Genomic DNA, 12,937 nt, shown 5'->3' with positions numbered 1-12,937 from the left:
ATCACCAAGCTTGAAAGCCTGGCACACTTCTACTCGCCTTTCAAGGCACAGTTCTAATTCTCCCCACACCCCGGCTGGCAGGTCCTTCTCTCCTTGCCTTCTATGCATTACTCTGTGTTATCTGAGCACTTCCCTCTTCCTGTATTAAAGCATTAATTACACGGCCCCAAAGGTCCCTAGACAGCATATTAGAAAGCAGAGACATTACTTTGCCAACAAAGGTCCCTCCAATCAAAGCTATGGTTTTTCCAGTACTCATGCATGGATGTGAGAGGTGAACTATAAAGAAAGCTGAGCACTGAAGAATTGATGCTTTTGAACTGTGGTGTTGGAGAAGACTCTTGAGGCTTGCAGGGAGATCCAACGAGTCTATCCTAAAGGAAATCAGTCCTGAATACTCATTGGAAGGACTGATGCTGAAGCTGAAAGTCCAAAACTTTGGCCACCTGATGCGAAGAACTGACTCATTGGAAAAGACCTGATGCTGGGAAAGATTGAAGGTGGGAGGAGAAGGGGACAACAGAGGATGAGATGGTTGGATGGCATCATCTACTCGATGGACATGAGTTTGGGACAGGGAGGCCTGGCGTGCTGCAGCCCATGCGGTCGCAGAGAGTCAGACACGACTGAGCGACTGAACTGAACTGAACTGAAAGGTCTGCTCCCAGCTCTATAGTGGAGCCACAGCGCAGGGCAGGGAGCACCAAGCATTCGGGTCACCCAGTGCCTCCCCAGGGCGCGGCGTGACGAGGCCCACAGGACCGAAAGGGCACGAAGGGGTCTGTGGCGCCGAAACAGGGCGTGTTCGGAGGGACGCGGGGTCGCGCGGCTCCCGGAGCCCTGGGCGGGGGAGCTCCACGGCTTCGGGCCGGGGCCCAGAGCGTCGCCCTCAGCTAATCCGTCTCGTGGGCCCAGAACGGGGACGGGAAAGTGCCGCGTGGCGCTTCTCGGACGAGGAATCGGCCGCACCCCGCCTCGCGCGCTGAACGAGGCCGCCGACCCCGCGCACTCCGGGGTGAGGGCGCCGCGCGGAGTGGGGGCCCTGAGTGCTGGCTTCTCCCGCCTCAGGGTTGTGCAGGTCTCAGGAGGCACGTTTGCCAGGGGATCGCTACAGAAAGGCGCACCTCTTCTATTTCACTGGAGAAACCTGCCTTCGGCTGCCAGAGAGCCACCTATTCCCCTTCCTTCCGTCCTCCCCACTTGGCCCGCGCCCCGCCGCAGGATCTGCTGACTGGAATTGGAACGCTCGCAGGAGGAAGCGGGAACGCCCGGAGCGTCTCCCCCACAATCCTCAGCGCCAGCGTCGGTACGACTTTCACCCACCAGAATACAATTTTCAGCTGTGAGCCCGGATAGCTCAGTCGGTAGAGCATCAGACTTTTAATCTGAGGGTCCAGGGTTCAAGTCCCTGTTCGGGCGTAGCTTCTACTTTTTTAAAAAACCCGGGATTTTTAAAAGTGAGAACCAGTTGTAGGAGCCTCTATTTGTTAGCCTCTTTCCTTTAGAAAAGGGAGTGAAATGTGGCGCGTGTACGCTGCGAATCCAGTCGCTTTCGGGGGAACAGCCCGGTAGACCCCGCGCGCCCTGGTTGCAGAGGCGCCGCGAGATGCGCGGTGCGTCGCGGACGCTCTAAAGCCGCTGGTTTCCGGGCAACCGCCGGCGGGCGGCGCGGCCTCGCCTGCTGAGGTGGACGGCTCCTCGGGCAGGCCGGGGCTCCCGCAGTGGTCGCCGCCCTCCGGTCTCACCCAGAGCTTTGGAGCAGGGCAGGCCTACTTCTCTTGTGGATGCTTTGAGGGCAGATGAGTGACTTCAGTTAAAAGATACCGTGTTCTGCCACCCTGACGGCGGGGGCGGCGCCTGAAGGGACCCGCGTCAATCACGCGCTGCGCGCCCGGCGGGCACCTAGAGGGCGCCTCTCCGTCCTCTCGTTGGCGTCCTGGGGAGAGGCCGGGGAAGCCTCAGGGGGCGAGAAAAGGCGACCTGGGACTCGGCAGGACGTGAATGTTCCTCAGGCGACAGGAATGCGGTTTCTTTCTCACTGCCCTGGAAAGCTCCGAGCTAAAAGCGGCGCACTTTGGAAGGTGAAGTTGGCAACTGAAAAAGCAGAGATGAGAGTCGAATCTTTTTAAAATTTTCTTTAAAATTTTCCTCAACAGAGTTGAAGGTGCAGCCAGCCTCGCCGAAATAGCTCAGTTGGGAGAGCGTTAGACTGAAGATCTAAAGGTCCCTGGTTCAACCCCGGGTTTCGGCAGGGCTTTTTGAGTGGGTCTGGAGTCCTTTTCTTTCCTTAGTGACTTCCCAAAGGCAAGCCACCACACACGGTGAAGATGCTAAGAGCTTAAGTCTTTAAAGAAACCACAGATCATGGAATGACCTGGACCCAGTAGCACAGTCACTCCACTTAAACACTGTTGGATGCTGGGTCACAGCATGTGTCCTGACTCTCATTTATAATGTGTCAGCTCAGGTCTACAGGTGGAAGGTCTTGGGTTTGATGCCAAATATAATCGCGTTGGGCTTGCAAGTTTTCCTTATCGGAAGCAGACATGAAGACAGTGTTCAAAAACGTTTGTCTCTACAGCAGGACTGGCAAATCAGGGTCCCACCAGTGCGTTAGAAGAATGGTCGGGATGGTTCCTGGCTGGAGAGGTGATTTATAAGCACGTGTCACTACCTAAAATATTTTTTGCAACCTCAGTTTTCTCACCTCTCTTCTCATCAACAGTGCATTAAGTGTTACTGCTCAGCGCGAATATTTGCATATTTCCTGGCAGGAGCATTGGCATCGTGACTCTGACGACACGGATGCAAATATCTCGGTTATGTGTTTATTGATGTTTTGAATATAAACTAATACTACATATTAGTTTTAAGGTAAAAATATCCAAAGGCCAAGTATCTGTCATACAAACGCTGTAAAAGACTGAGGTTGGGAGAGAAAGTTATCTGGCACTTTCCTCCCCTTTCACTTTTTCTGCAAAACCCACCCCCGTCTCGCCTGCCTGCTGGGTTGTAAACTCCGTACAGAATCAAGTGTGTTTTGCACAACCTCACCTCAGAGAGTGGTGTGGACACATGCCAATTTGTTTCACGATTTTAAAATAACCGCCGCCCGAACAGGGACTTGAACCCTGGACCCTCAGATTAAAAGTCTGATGCTCTACCGACTGAGCTATCCGGGCTCTCAAAAATACCTCTTCTCTTAGTCTATCCACAGAAAATAGACCGCGTTGCCGGTCCTATTGGATTAAAATTCTGAGTCTTTTTGTTGATTTAGTGAATGGTGAAACTGCAAAGTCAAGTTCCAGCAGGCGCTTGGTGGAAGTCTTTTCTGATCCCATCACAGACTATGAAGAAAATATTAGTAAGTACTTGCCAACCCCTGCTCCGACCAAAGCAGGACTCTCACCCCTTGCATCCTAAAGGGAACATCCCAGGAGGAATTCTCCTGGTTTAGGATCTGTGGGCGGGTCTCCTGGTGAGCTGGGGATTTCTAAACCCAGTCTTGGTCCGTGAAGAGCCCCAGAGCATCTTGTGGGTGGAACCTTATGAATAATTGATTAGGCTTCCTGTCTTTATTCATCAGAACCTATCCAGCACCAACATACGGTGCGCGTCCTCAGTGAGGCGGGAAGACTCGAAATAGATGTCAAGCGCTTGGGTGGTGGGAAGCCGGTCAACAGCAGAAGTTAAGGATCCTAATTAGTCTTCCAGCGGGTGATGATGCCCAGCTGAGCTGCCAATGATAACTGGGGGCCTGAAGGCTCAGGAAGAGAATTCTGAGCAGAGGGAAGGGCAGAAAGGAAAAGACCTCTGCTAGTGAATCTGAACATTTTCCTCTAAGCTCTCATTGAAAAGTTCTGATCAGGTTGAATTTTATATTTTTAGGAAGTCCTATTACCCTGGAGGCAACCCGTGTTGCCTGTCATGCCTGTCATGACATGTTGCAGCCATCAAGCCATCAGTCACTGCAGCTTCCCTGTTGGTGCGCTCGCTCTAAGGGGCATTCAAAATGGAGAAAAAACAGGATATTGGCCCTAGATAGTTAAGATGCATGTCAGAGGAATAATTTCAATGAGCCCAAATCCTTGCATCATCCCATACTTAGAAAAGCACTAAAATAATTAACTTGAGGTGTCTGTTTTTCTGTGTTTAGCAGCAATCTTTTGATGTTCAATTACATGTTTGTTTTTCCCCTCCAGGAAAAACTCCTATATATCCTGGGTCCTGCCTTACTTTCTTTGGAATAGTTCCTCAGAGCTATCTGAGAGTCTGCTTCTCTGGCTATAGTCTTTAGTAAGGTCCTTGAATAAAACATAGCTCTTAAGTTGTGGGTTCTGTGTGTGTGCGTGTTTTGCAATTGTCACTTGTAGGCCCACCCCCTTTTATTTTCTTACTCCTGCTCCTTCATGGCCATGTTATTTATTGAGGTGTTGGATAAGATCCCTTGAAAGAGAAAGGAAGGGAAGGGAATCCTATGGGAGTAGAGCCTCATAAAAGTTTTAGCCTTCCCTGGAATTCAGACACTTCCTTTGTCCGGGAAGAATAATTGCAGTTCTTTTATGGAGAAATGTATCAGTGTAACCAAGCAGGATCCTAGGGGGCCTTCCTGGGATACACCCCTCCCTCCTCACTACAAGCTCTACCTGTCTCTTGTTTGTAGAAAGGTTTAGTCTCCCAGGCCTCCCAAAGGCTAGCTCTAGACATAAGGATTGGAAAAATGTAAAGATATAGTAACAAAAGCTAGCAGTTAGGCCAGCAGTTTTTATTCAGTCACTAAGTTGTGTCCAACTCTTTGCAACCCCATGGACTGCAGCACACTAGGCTTCCCTGTCCTTCACTATGTTCCAGAGTTTGCGCAAATTCATGCCCACTGAGTGGTGATGCTATCTGACCATCTCATCCTCCGCCGCCCACTTCCTGGGCCAGGAGAACTGGTAACAATGGAAACAGATCAGCCATGTAAGTCACAGAATCTTTAGTTCCTCCCTGAAGGACACAGATAGTATCTGATGCACATTCCTGAGGTGGTTTGCAGATGCTAAAACCACCACCAGAAGGAAAAAGCTAACTGCACAGTGAGCAGACTACAGCCTTGACACTAATGACTCCATCTTGAGCAGTACCGAATCTGTGGCTTGCATACTTCCAGAAACTCACCTCAAGAAAGTGGAACCCAACTGACCCTGGAGTTGAAGATTACCTGTGATTAAAACAAGATGAGTCCAGCCAGACCACAGCATTACTCATTTTGAGATGATTGTCAGAGCTGGCTGTGCTGTTCTGCACACAAGCCCCACCTGCTCACCCCGGACACTTCCTGGTTTTTCCTATGAAATCTTTTTCTCTCCAACTGAAAACTTGGAGATGGTTTGGGGGACACCAGCCTTCTATTTTCCTAGGTTGCTGGCTTCCTGAATAAAGCTTCTTTCTTTTCCCACCAGTTCTTGTGTCTCTTGAACACTGACTTTTGAGTGAGAGCAGCTGAACCTGAGTTCATTTCCAGCTCCTGCTGGTAACCTCAGGAACTATGAGCAAAGTTTAAAAAGTAACCCAGTATGGAAAGATATTCACGTTCCGTTGAAAAAAAACGACAGAAGGTGCCAAACAATATGCATGACATAATATGTGTCGAAGAGTCAAAGGATGTGTACAGAAATATACATCCTTTAAATGTATATATCTGTATTAAACATATGTATACATGCATTAAATATGTATATTTATATATTTGTTTTTTGCATATACACGAGATGTTTAAGGATAGAAAACAATCTAATAAAAATGACCACCTTTTGAGGAACAGCTTTGAAGTGTGTGTTTCCTCTAAGTACATCTGTATTATTGGCTAAAAAAAACAAGCATGTATTGTTTTAAATAATAAATGAAGAATAAAAAATGTATCAGATTATTCTATCCTTCAGAGATCACATAGGCAGTCCTTCAGATCAAAGCGTCCCTGATCCTGTGTTTTCTACAGACCCCAGCAGACAAAAGTGAAAAGCAAACTTCCCTCCCAGTAGGGGCTGGGTCTCCCTCTGAGCCTCAGGGTTTTGGAGGGGGTTCCTGGTGTCCAGGAGGACTTTTCCCCTGTATCCTTTTAGTTCTTCTGGATGGTCTAAGAATTAAATTGATGAGACATATTAACAGGAGAAAATCAAACAAAAGTTGAATAACATGTATATATGGAAGTGACCCAGAAAAATCAGTAACTTGCCAAAACGTCTGAAACCCTCACCACAAGTATTTTCAGCTCAAGCCAAAAGAGGATGCTAGGGGTAGTGATTTGGGACCTCAAAGAGGGAGAAGGCAACTGACATGGGGATGGAAAAGCAAATGTTTGATAAACCAATGTTGGCTGGGCCATGCAGAGGCCATGGGCGGGACAGAGGGGACTTTTAATGCAGAGCCTATGCTAGATTTTTCCCTGTCTACAAACCTGTTAGTACTCTAGCTGTCTATGGTGGCGTTAGCTCTCTGCCTGAAACAGGTCCTCCATCCCCTGTCTTCAGGCAGTTAGGGAGAAGGTCAAAAGTCACACTTTCTTCCCGAGTCTTTTGGACTTTGACTGTTTTCAGCTTTAGACAATCCGCGTGCCGAAGACACATTTTGAGGGGGTGAATTTGCTGCCCTACACTGGTAGTGAAAAATCACCAGTGAAATTAGAAGCATCTTTCACAAATAAAGGTGTGGATCCCTATGGCTCATATGACATTGAGTTAACCAAGAAAAATAAAAGCAGCTCCCCGCACCCCCACCGCAGGAGTTCCCTGTCTGATGAAGTCAATCCTCTGAGGAGCTGGTGAGAGGTTTTGGCATAACCTCAGCTTCTAGTACAGCTCGGGCTTCAAAGCTGAGTACGGCTTTGAATGCAACTCGGGGGAGCATGAAGATCTATTTGCTCTTCTCCTGAAGGCAGACTAGATGGACAGGCACCGAACACGGAGAACCGAAGTCTCAGAGGGCGAAACATCAAGTGTTGATGGTGTGGAACTGGGTTGCTTAGCACAGAGAGAGTTAACTGGAGTTGTGTGCAATCTCATTTAACAAACTGTAGTGTTTTTTTTTCCCCCTATGCACGATCCCTCCATCTCTTCATCCTCCATCCTGAAACGCCACTGTCTTCCCACATTCTAAGTTCTTTGGTTTGGGAAGTTCCCTCCAATCCTTAAAGTCAGGGATCTTGCCTGTCTTTGCCACAGAGATCCCGGCTTGATACCTTCCAGAGGGCGTCCGGGCCTGAGGACTCTTAGACCGTCGGCATTGCTGCGCCCACCACTGGTAGGACCACCTTCAGCCCCCGTTGAATGGGTCTGTCTTTCCTCCCGGAGTGTTTCTGCTGTGGTTCAGGAACTCTGCACATCTCCAAGGCCTAGGTGAGTGGCTGGCACCACGCAAGCTCTCGAACACTGGGGAATGAACTAGGGAATGAACACTGGGGAGTGCAACCAGGGCCAGAGGTCAGGGACGGCGCTCAGTGGGGGAGGGGCAGAACCGGTCCTTGGAAGCTTTTGTTCGCTGGAGCGAAGGGAGAGACCGTGAACGTCAAGGTGAGTGATTTCCACAGTCAAACGGAACAAGTTTGTTCTGAAAAAGTTCTGTAGCACTGTATCGTGCCAGCCCACTTAATTGTGCATAGCGCTTACCACCATCTGGAATTCTCCTATTTATTTGCTGGTTTATAAACCATCTCTCCCCTCTCTTACTCTACTCTGGAAGCTTGCTGGTAAGGACCTTGTATATTTGTTGCTGTTCATGTTATTTTCTGTTTATTTTTTTAATCTTCGCATTCCCACAACCTCAGCGTTTAGAGCGCTATTTGGCACATAGCATGAACTTAAACGGTGACTGTTTCAAAAAGCGAACGTTTTTACTGCACAATGTACCTCCTCTCCTGCTCGCTATACTTAGTGTAGCTTCAGGCGGACGTGTACTTTTTAACTTTCCAAACCGTAAATTCTGAAGTTATTGCTACACTTTCCAGGTCTGCTACTCTCAGATTAAAACGTCATCGCGCCTCAGGCTGGAAAAGCAGGACCCGCTGTACCAGAAGTGGGGTTCGAACCCACGAGGATATAAATCCATTGGATCTTAAGTCCAACGCCTTAACCACTCGGCCATTCTGGTACTTGTCGAAGAGAGCCCTATTTTTACGCAAATTGAGGCATATCAAGCTAGTGCTAAATTGTAAAACAAAAAATTTTATTCCTTGTTAATTTTTAATAAATTAAAAATTTTACTCCTGGTGTAAAAGAACAGCAAGGGAATGGGGGTGGGGAGGGGACGCTCAGCAGCTTTCACCACGACCCGTTAACTTCCGCAGGTCGAGTTAGCAGAGACTCTGGAGCCACATTAAAGCGATGGGGGAAGACTCAGGTAGCAGGACTCCCAGTGGACTCAGGCCTGAGGCCATCACAGCGAAGTGGGACGGGACCCTTCCCAATGTGGGCGAAAGTCGCTGGACGCGGTAGGTGATATGTTTGTCTCCCTCCGAGCTCTTTCCTCATTTATCAAAAGGGAAGCGACTCTGGTGGGACTCGAACCCACAACCTTTGAATGTCTCCGTCTGTCTAGAAGTCCAATGCGCTATCCATTGCGCCACAGAGCCCGGTGCTCGGACCCCCTCCGCGCAAGTGACATCAAGGCGGAGCGGCGGCGTCTGGGGGCAGCCGCGGGCGCGTCCAGACCCGCTTTCTGTCCCGGACAAGTGGGGGAGCTCGTGTCGCCGAGGACAAGTGTGGATGGGAGTTGTGCTGGGAGGTTTGAGGGCCGTCTGAACGCTTCCCTGCGCGGGCCGTCACCGGCCCCCACCCTCCATCTCGCTGACTGTGCGGAGGGAAAAGTCTCTGTGCGAGGTTTCTGTATCCCATCCTGGCAGACACTCGCAGCGCGCGGTTCCATAGTGTAGCGGTTATCACGTCTGCTTTACACGCAGAAGGTCCTGGGTTCGAGCCCCAGTGGAACCACGAGGCGGGGATCGCTCTCTTTTAGAGGCATTTTAAATTGAGATTTCTTGGTGCCAGCCGCAACTTGAGTTTTAACCGGGGAAGTGGCTGACTGCGACTCCCAACGGGGCTCGACGCCGCTCCCCAAGCGCAGTCTCGCGCCGGGATGCCCGCGCAGACGGGCAGCCAAGGATCCCTCTTCTTGGCGTTTCTAGGAGCGTGCGGGCGACCCCGCCCGCCTCAGGGCGTCGCGCGCCGCTGCGCCTGCGCGCTAGCGCCTGCCGGTGGATCTGCCTCTGGGTCCCTGAGGGGGCCGCGGGCGTTGCGCGCCGCTGCGCCTGCGCGCTCGCTCCCGCCAGTGGCTCTGTTTCCGGGTCTCTGAGGGAGTCCGCGGGCGGCTGAGGAGGGCGGACCCGCGTCTTCTGCCCTGCCCCGTCCACACCTGCTTGGCCGCGAAGGACATCCCTACGGTCCCCTCCCTTGTTTGTTCATTACTTCACGTCCGCTGACCTGCTGCTTCGTTTATTTATGTTTACAGTACTTTTTGAAACATTGTGTGCTGGTGGTCGTGGACTTGGGCAAACCCTGGGAGACAGTGAGGGACAGGGAGGCCCGGCGAGCTGCAGCCCCTGGGGTCGCAAAGAGTCGGAGACTGAGCGCTGAGCCGTAACACGCTGGTGCTGGAGAATCCAAACCAGCCCCTCTGTTTTGACAGTGTTGTTTCCCCCTGGCTAAGAATTTCTCTGACCAAATTGTAGCCGGCCCCTCTGAGCCCTTCTCTTAAATAGCCGGTTTATACGGCTTGAAGAGACAGGAGCACTAATATTGCTCTTAGTGAACTGTGGTGTTGGAGAAGACTCTTGAGAGTCCCTTGGACAGCAAGGAGATCCAACCAGTCAATCCTAAGGCAAATTAGTCCTAAATATTCATTGGAAGGACTGATGCTGAAGCTGAAACTCCAATACTTTGGCCACCTGATGTGAAGAACCGACTCATTGGAAAACATCCTGATGCTGAGAAAGATTGAAGGCGGGAGGAAAAGGGGATGACAGAAGATGAGATGGTTGGATGGCATCACCGACGTGATGGACATGAGTTTGAGTAAACTCCGGGAGTTGGTGATGGACAGGGAGGCCTGGTGTGCTGCAGTCTATGGGGTCTCGAAGAGGCAGACACGACTGAACTGACTGAATTCAAGGTTGCACCCCTAAAATGACCCGACTTTCAATTACAGAGCCTGCCTGAGAAAGCTGAATGCTGCCGCCCCGTTCTGCCTTTACTGTTTGTTCCAGACAGGAGCTGAATCTGCCCTCATCGCCTGTGTCTCCTGCATCAGGCGGGTGTTTTTTTGTGTTTTTTTTTTTAAACCACTAGCACCGCCTGGGAAGCCCCTCTTCATAAAAGACTTATGATTATTGTACAAAAGGTAGCATGCCATAAGGACCGCTCCCCCGCCCCAGCAATGTCCTAGAAGTCTTTCTAGTTCCTTCTTAAGCCTTCGCTTATCCTTTCACTTCATGGTTTGGGTATAGCCCAATTCTTTAATCTGTGCCTTTTAATGAGCAATTACATTGTATTCAGTCTTACAGGCCATGCTCTAGTGGGTTTCCTTATTTGTAGGTGTTGGAGTGGATCAGTCTGTAGAGTAATAATAGCAGAAATCTTGAATGGTCACTATTATCTAACCTATTTTACAAATGAGGAAGAGAAAGAACAGAGAAGTTAAGTGATAGCCCAAGTCACACACTGCCCTAGACAGTTAAGGTGCACATCAAAGCAATGATTCCATTAAGCCCAACTCTTGCATCTTCCCATACATAAAAAAGGTGCAAAATTCATTAACTTGTGATGTCTCTTTAATTAGCAGTAATCTTTTGATGTTTGACTTTTTGTTTTTCTTTTCAAAAAACTATACATCCTGGTCCTCTTTCCTCTTCAGAACAACCCCTCAGAGCTACCTGAGAGGCCGGACCCAGGTTTAAGTCCTCAGTAAGTCCACCGAATAAAACATAGTTCTTGATTCTTAGGTTGTGTGTACCCCCCCCCCCCCCTTTTCTACATGGGTTTTCAGGCCTCATTTCTGGAAATAAAAATCTCAGTTAACAACTCTTAGTTTGCCAAAGGGAGAATTATGGAAAAGGAATGTCGCCCTCTAGTGGTGAGAAGACATTATAAAACATTTTGCTCTGTAGACTCTGCTCCTATTGAAGAGGTTCTTTAGAAATATAGCTCCCCACCCACTTCAAAAAACAGAAAGAAATACAGCTTCCCAGGGTGGGAGATGTTGAACAGTTTAGTCAAAATACAAATACCCTGTGTTAGAACTCATATGTTAAAAGATTGTTGTCAAGCAACATGTTCTTATCACACTGAAGGAGAAACACATTTTCATGAAAAGTATATAGATATATATATTTAAAAAGCACAAACTTATTTAAAAGAACTTGGCTGCACAGAAAGCTGGGGGTCTTAGTTCCCCAGCCAGGGACGGAACCTGCACCCCTGACAGTGAAAGCACAGAATCTTAACTGCTGAACTGCCAGGGAATTCCCTTGGGAAAACAGATTTTAATGTATACTATGTCTCCAAAGCACCATCGTCTTTTAGGACCCAGTAATCGATTAATTGGGCTTCTCTGGTGACTCAGATGGTGAAAAATCTGCTTGCAATGCGGGAGGCCTGGGCTCAATCCTTGGGTAGGGAAGATTCCCAGGAGAAGGGAACGGCTATCCACTCCAGTGTTCTTGCCTGGAGAATTCCATGGACAGGAACCTGGCGGGCTACAGCCAATAGGGTCGAAAAGACTGAGAGGCTAATACTTTCACTTTCTTTAAAATCAGTTGTTTCTTAAAAGTAAATGTGTGGGTATTTGTGTGTGTATAAATGTGTGTGTGTGTGTGTGTGTGTGTGTGTGTGTGTGTGTGTGTGTATTTGGAATCCTCAATTCACTGTTTGCCTCTAGCAAGTAAAGATTAAATGCTGAGAAAAGGTATGAGGAAGGGAATTTTTTTTTTTTTTTTGGTATAAAAATTGATTTACAAGGAACCAAATAGCTATTGGTGATAAAGGAACATACTTATTATGGGAGACTATGATTCTGTATTCTTTGGTTCGAGAGGAAGTTTGAATTGTTCTTGACTTTCTGTTGTTGTTGTTCTTGATGTTTTTTCATGTGGGTAGCTAGGTACAAAGTTCAAAGCTATAGTCAGAAATCTGGTGAATGATTTTAATTATAGTCAGGAAGTAACAGTCACCCCAAAGAAGCAAATGTAGATTTTTTTTGAAATGTAGAGTTTTAAAAGCCCAGGATCAGATATGAGTGTATGTGAATTTTGTCAATAGCTCCTGTCTTGTGTCGCCCCATCACCTTGCTGAAGTATTTCACTTGTCTGTACCTGGGCCTCTCAGGTTACCTCTGACACCTGGGCTTGGACTTATCTCCCGCATGTGCAACCATTGCACTTGTCCTGTCCTGTATCTCTTCCATTCTGAGATGACACCTGGGGCCATTGATTGGGCTGGTAGACCACCTGAAATTAATCACTAGTGAGACACTACTGAGAATGGGCTTGCAGATGCCCTTGCTGCACCTTAACCACCAGAAGATGACCATGGCCTTCCAGAGATGTATCTAACTTTTGTAGTGATGGTGAAACAGGGGGGAACTGGTTCCAAATCAGGAAAGGAGTACGTCAAGGCTGTATATTGTCACCCTGCTTATTTAACTTGTATCCAGACTACATCATGTGAAATGCTGGGCTGGATGAAGCATAAGCTGGAATCAAGATTGCCAGGAGAAATAGCAATAACCTCAGATATGCCGATAACACTACCCTTATGGCAGAAAGCAAAGAAGAACTAAAGAGCCTGTTGATGAAAGTGAGAGGAGAGTGAAAAAGTTGGCTTAACACTCAACATTCAGAAAACTAAGATCATGGCATCTGGTCCCATCACTTCATGGCAAATAGATGGGGAAACAATGGAAACAGTGA

At 48.5% G+C, this 12,937-nt stretch overlaps 1 long non-coding RNA gene and 6 other non-coding genes across 7 annotated transcripts; 4 read left to right on the top strand and 3 right to left on the bottom strand.

Moving 5' to 3' along the window:
- Positions 1-1,346: 1,346 nt before the first annotated feature.
- On the top strand, positions 1,347-1,419 carry TRNAK-UUU. The gene has a single exon. It is a non-coding gene; the product is annotated as a tRNA-Lys (tRNA).
- Positions 1,420-1,574: 155 nt separating this feature from the next.
- LOC122449526 lies at positions 1,575-4,395 on the top strand. Its single transcript, XR_006271965.1, has 3 exons — positions 1,575-2,081; positions 3,278-3,364; positions 4,203-4,395. It is a non-coding gene; the product is annotated as an uncharacterized LOC122449526 (long non-coding RNA).
- Positions 2,179-2,251, top strand: TRNAF-GAA. Its single transcript has one exon. It is a non-coding gene; the product is annotated as a tRNA-Phe (tRNA).
- Positions 3,110-3,182, bottom strand: TRNAK-UUU. The gene has a single exon. It is a non-coding gene; the product is annotated as a tRNA-Lys (tRNA).
- A 3,649-nt stretch (positions 4,396-8,044) lies between the features above and the next one.
- Positions 8,045-8,127, bottom strand: TRNAL-UAA. Its single transcript has one exon. It is a non-coding gene; the product is annotated as a tRNA-Leu (tRNA).
- Positions 8,128-8,522: 395 nt separating this feature from the next.
- Positions 8,523-8,608, bottom strand: TRNAR-UCU. The gene is given in 2 exon segments: positions 8,523-8,558; positions 8,572-8,608. It is a non-coding gene; the product is annotated as a tRNA-Arg (tRNA).
- Positions 8,609-8,893: 285 nt separating this feature from the next.
- Positions 8,894-8,966, top strand: TRNAV-UAC. Its single transcript has one exon. It is a non-coding gene; the product is annotated as a tRNA-Val (tRNA).
- Positions 8,967-12,937: the final 3,971 nt, after the last annotated feature.

This window comes from Cervus canadensis, chromosome 11, assembly GCF_019320065.1.
Source record: "Cervus canadensis isolate Bull #8, Minnesota chromosome 11, ASM1932006v1, whole genome shotgun sequence".
NCBI lineage: Eukaryota > Metazoa > Chordata > Mammalia > Artiodactyla > Cervidae > Cervus > Cervus canadensis.
This window is presented reverse-complemented; position numbering and strand designations above follow the sequence as displayed.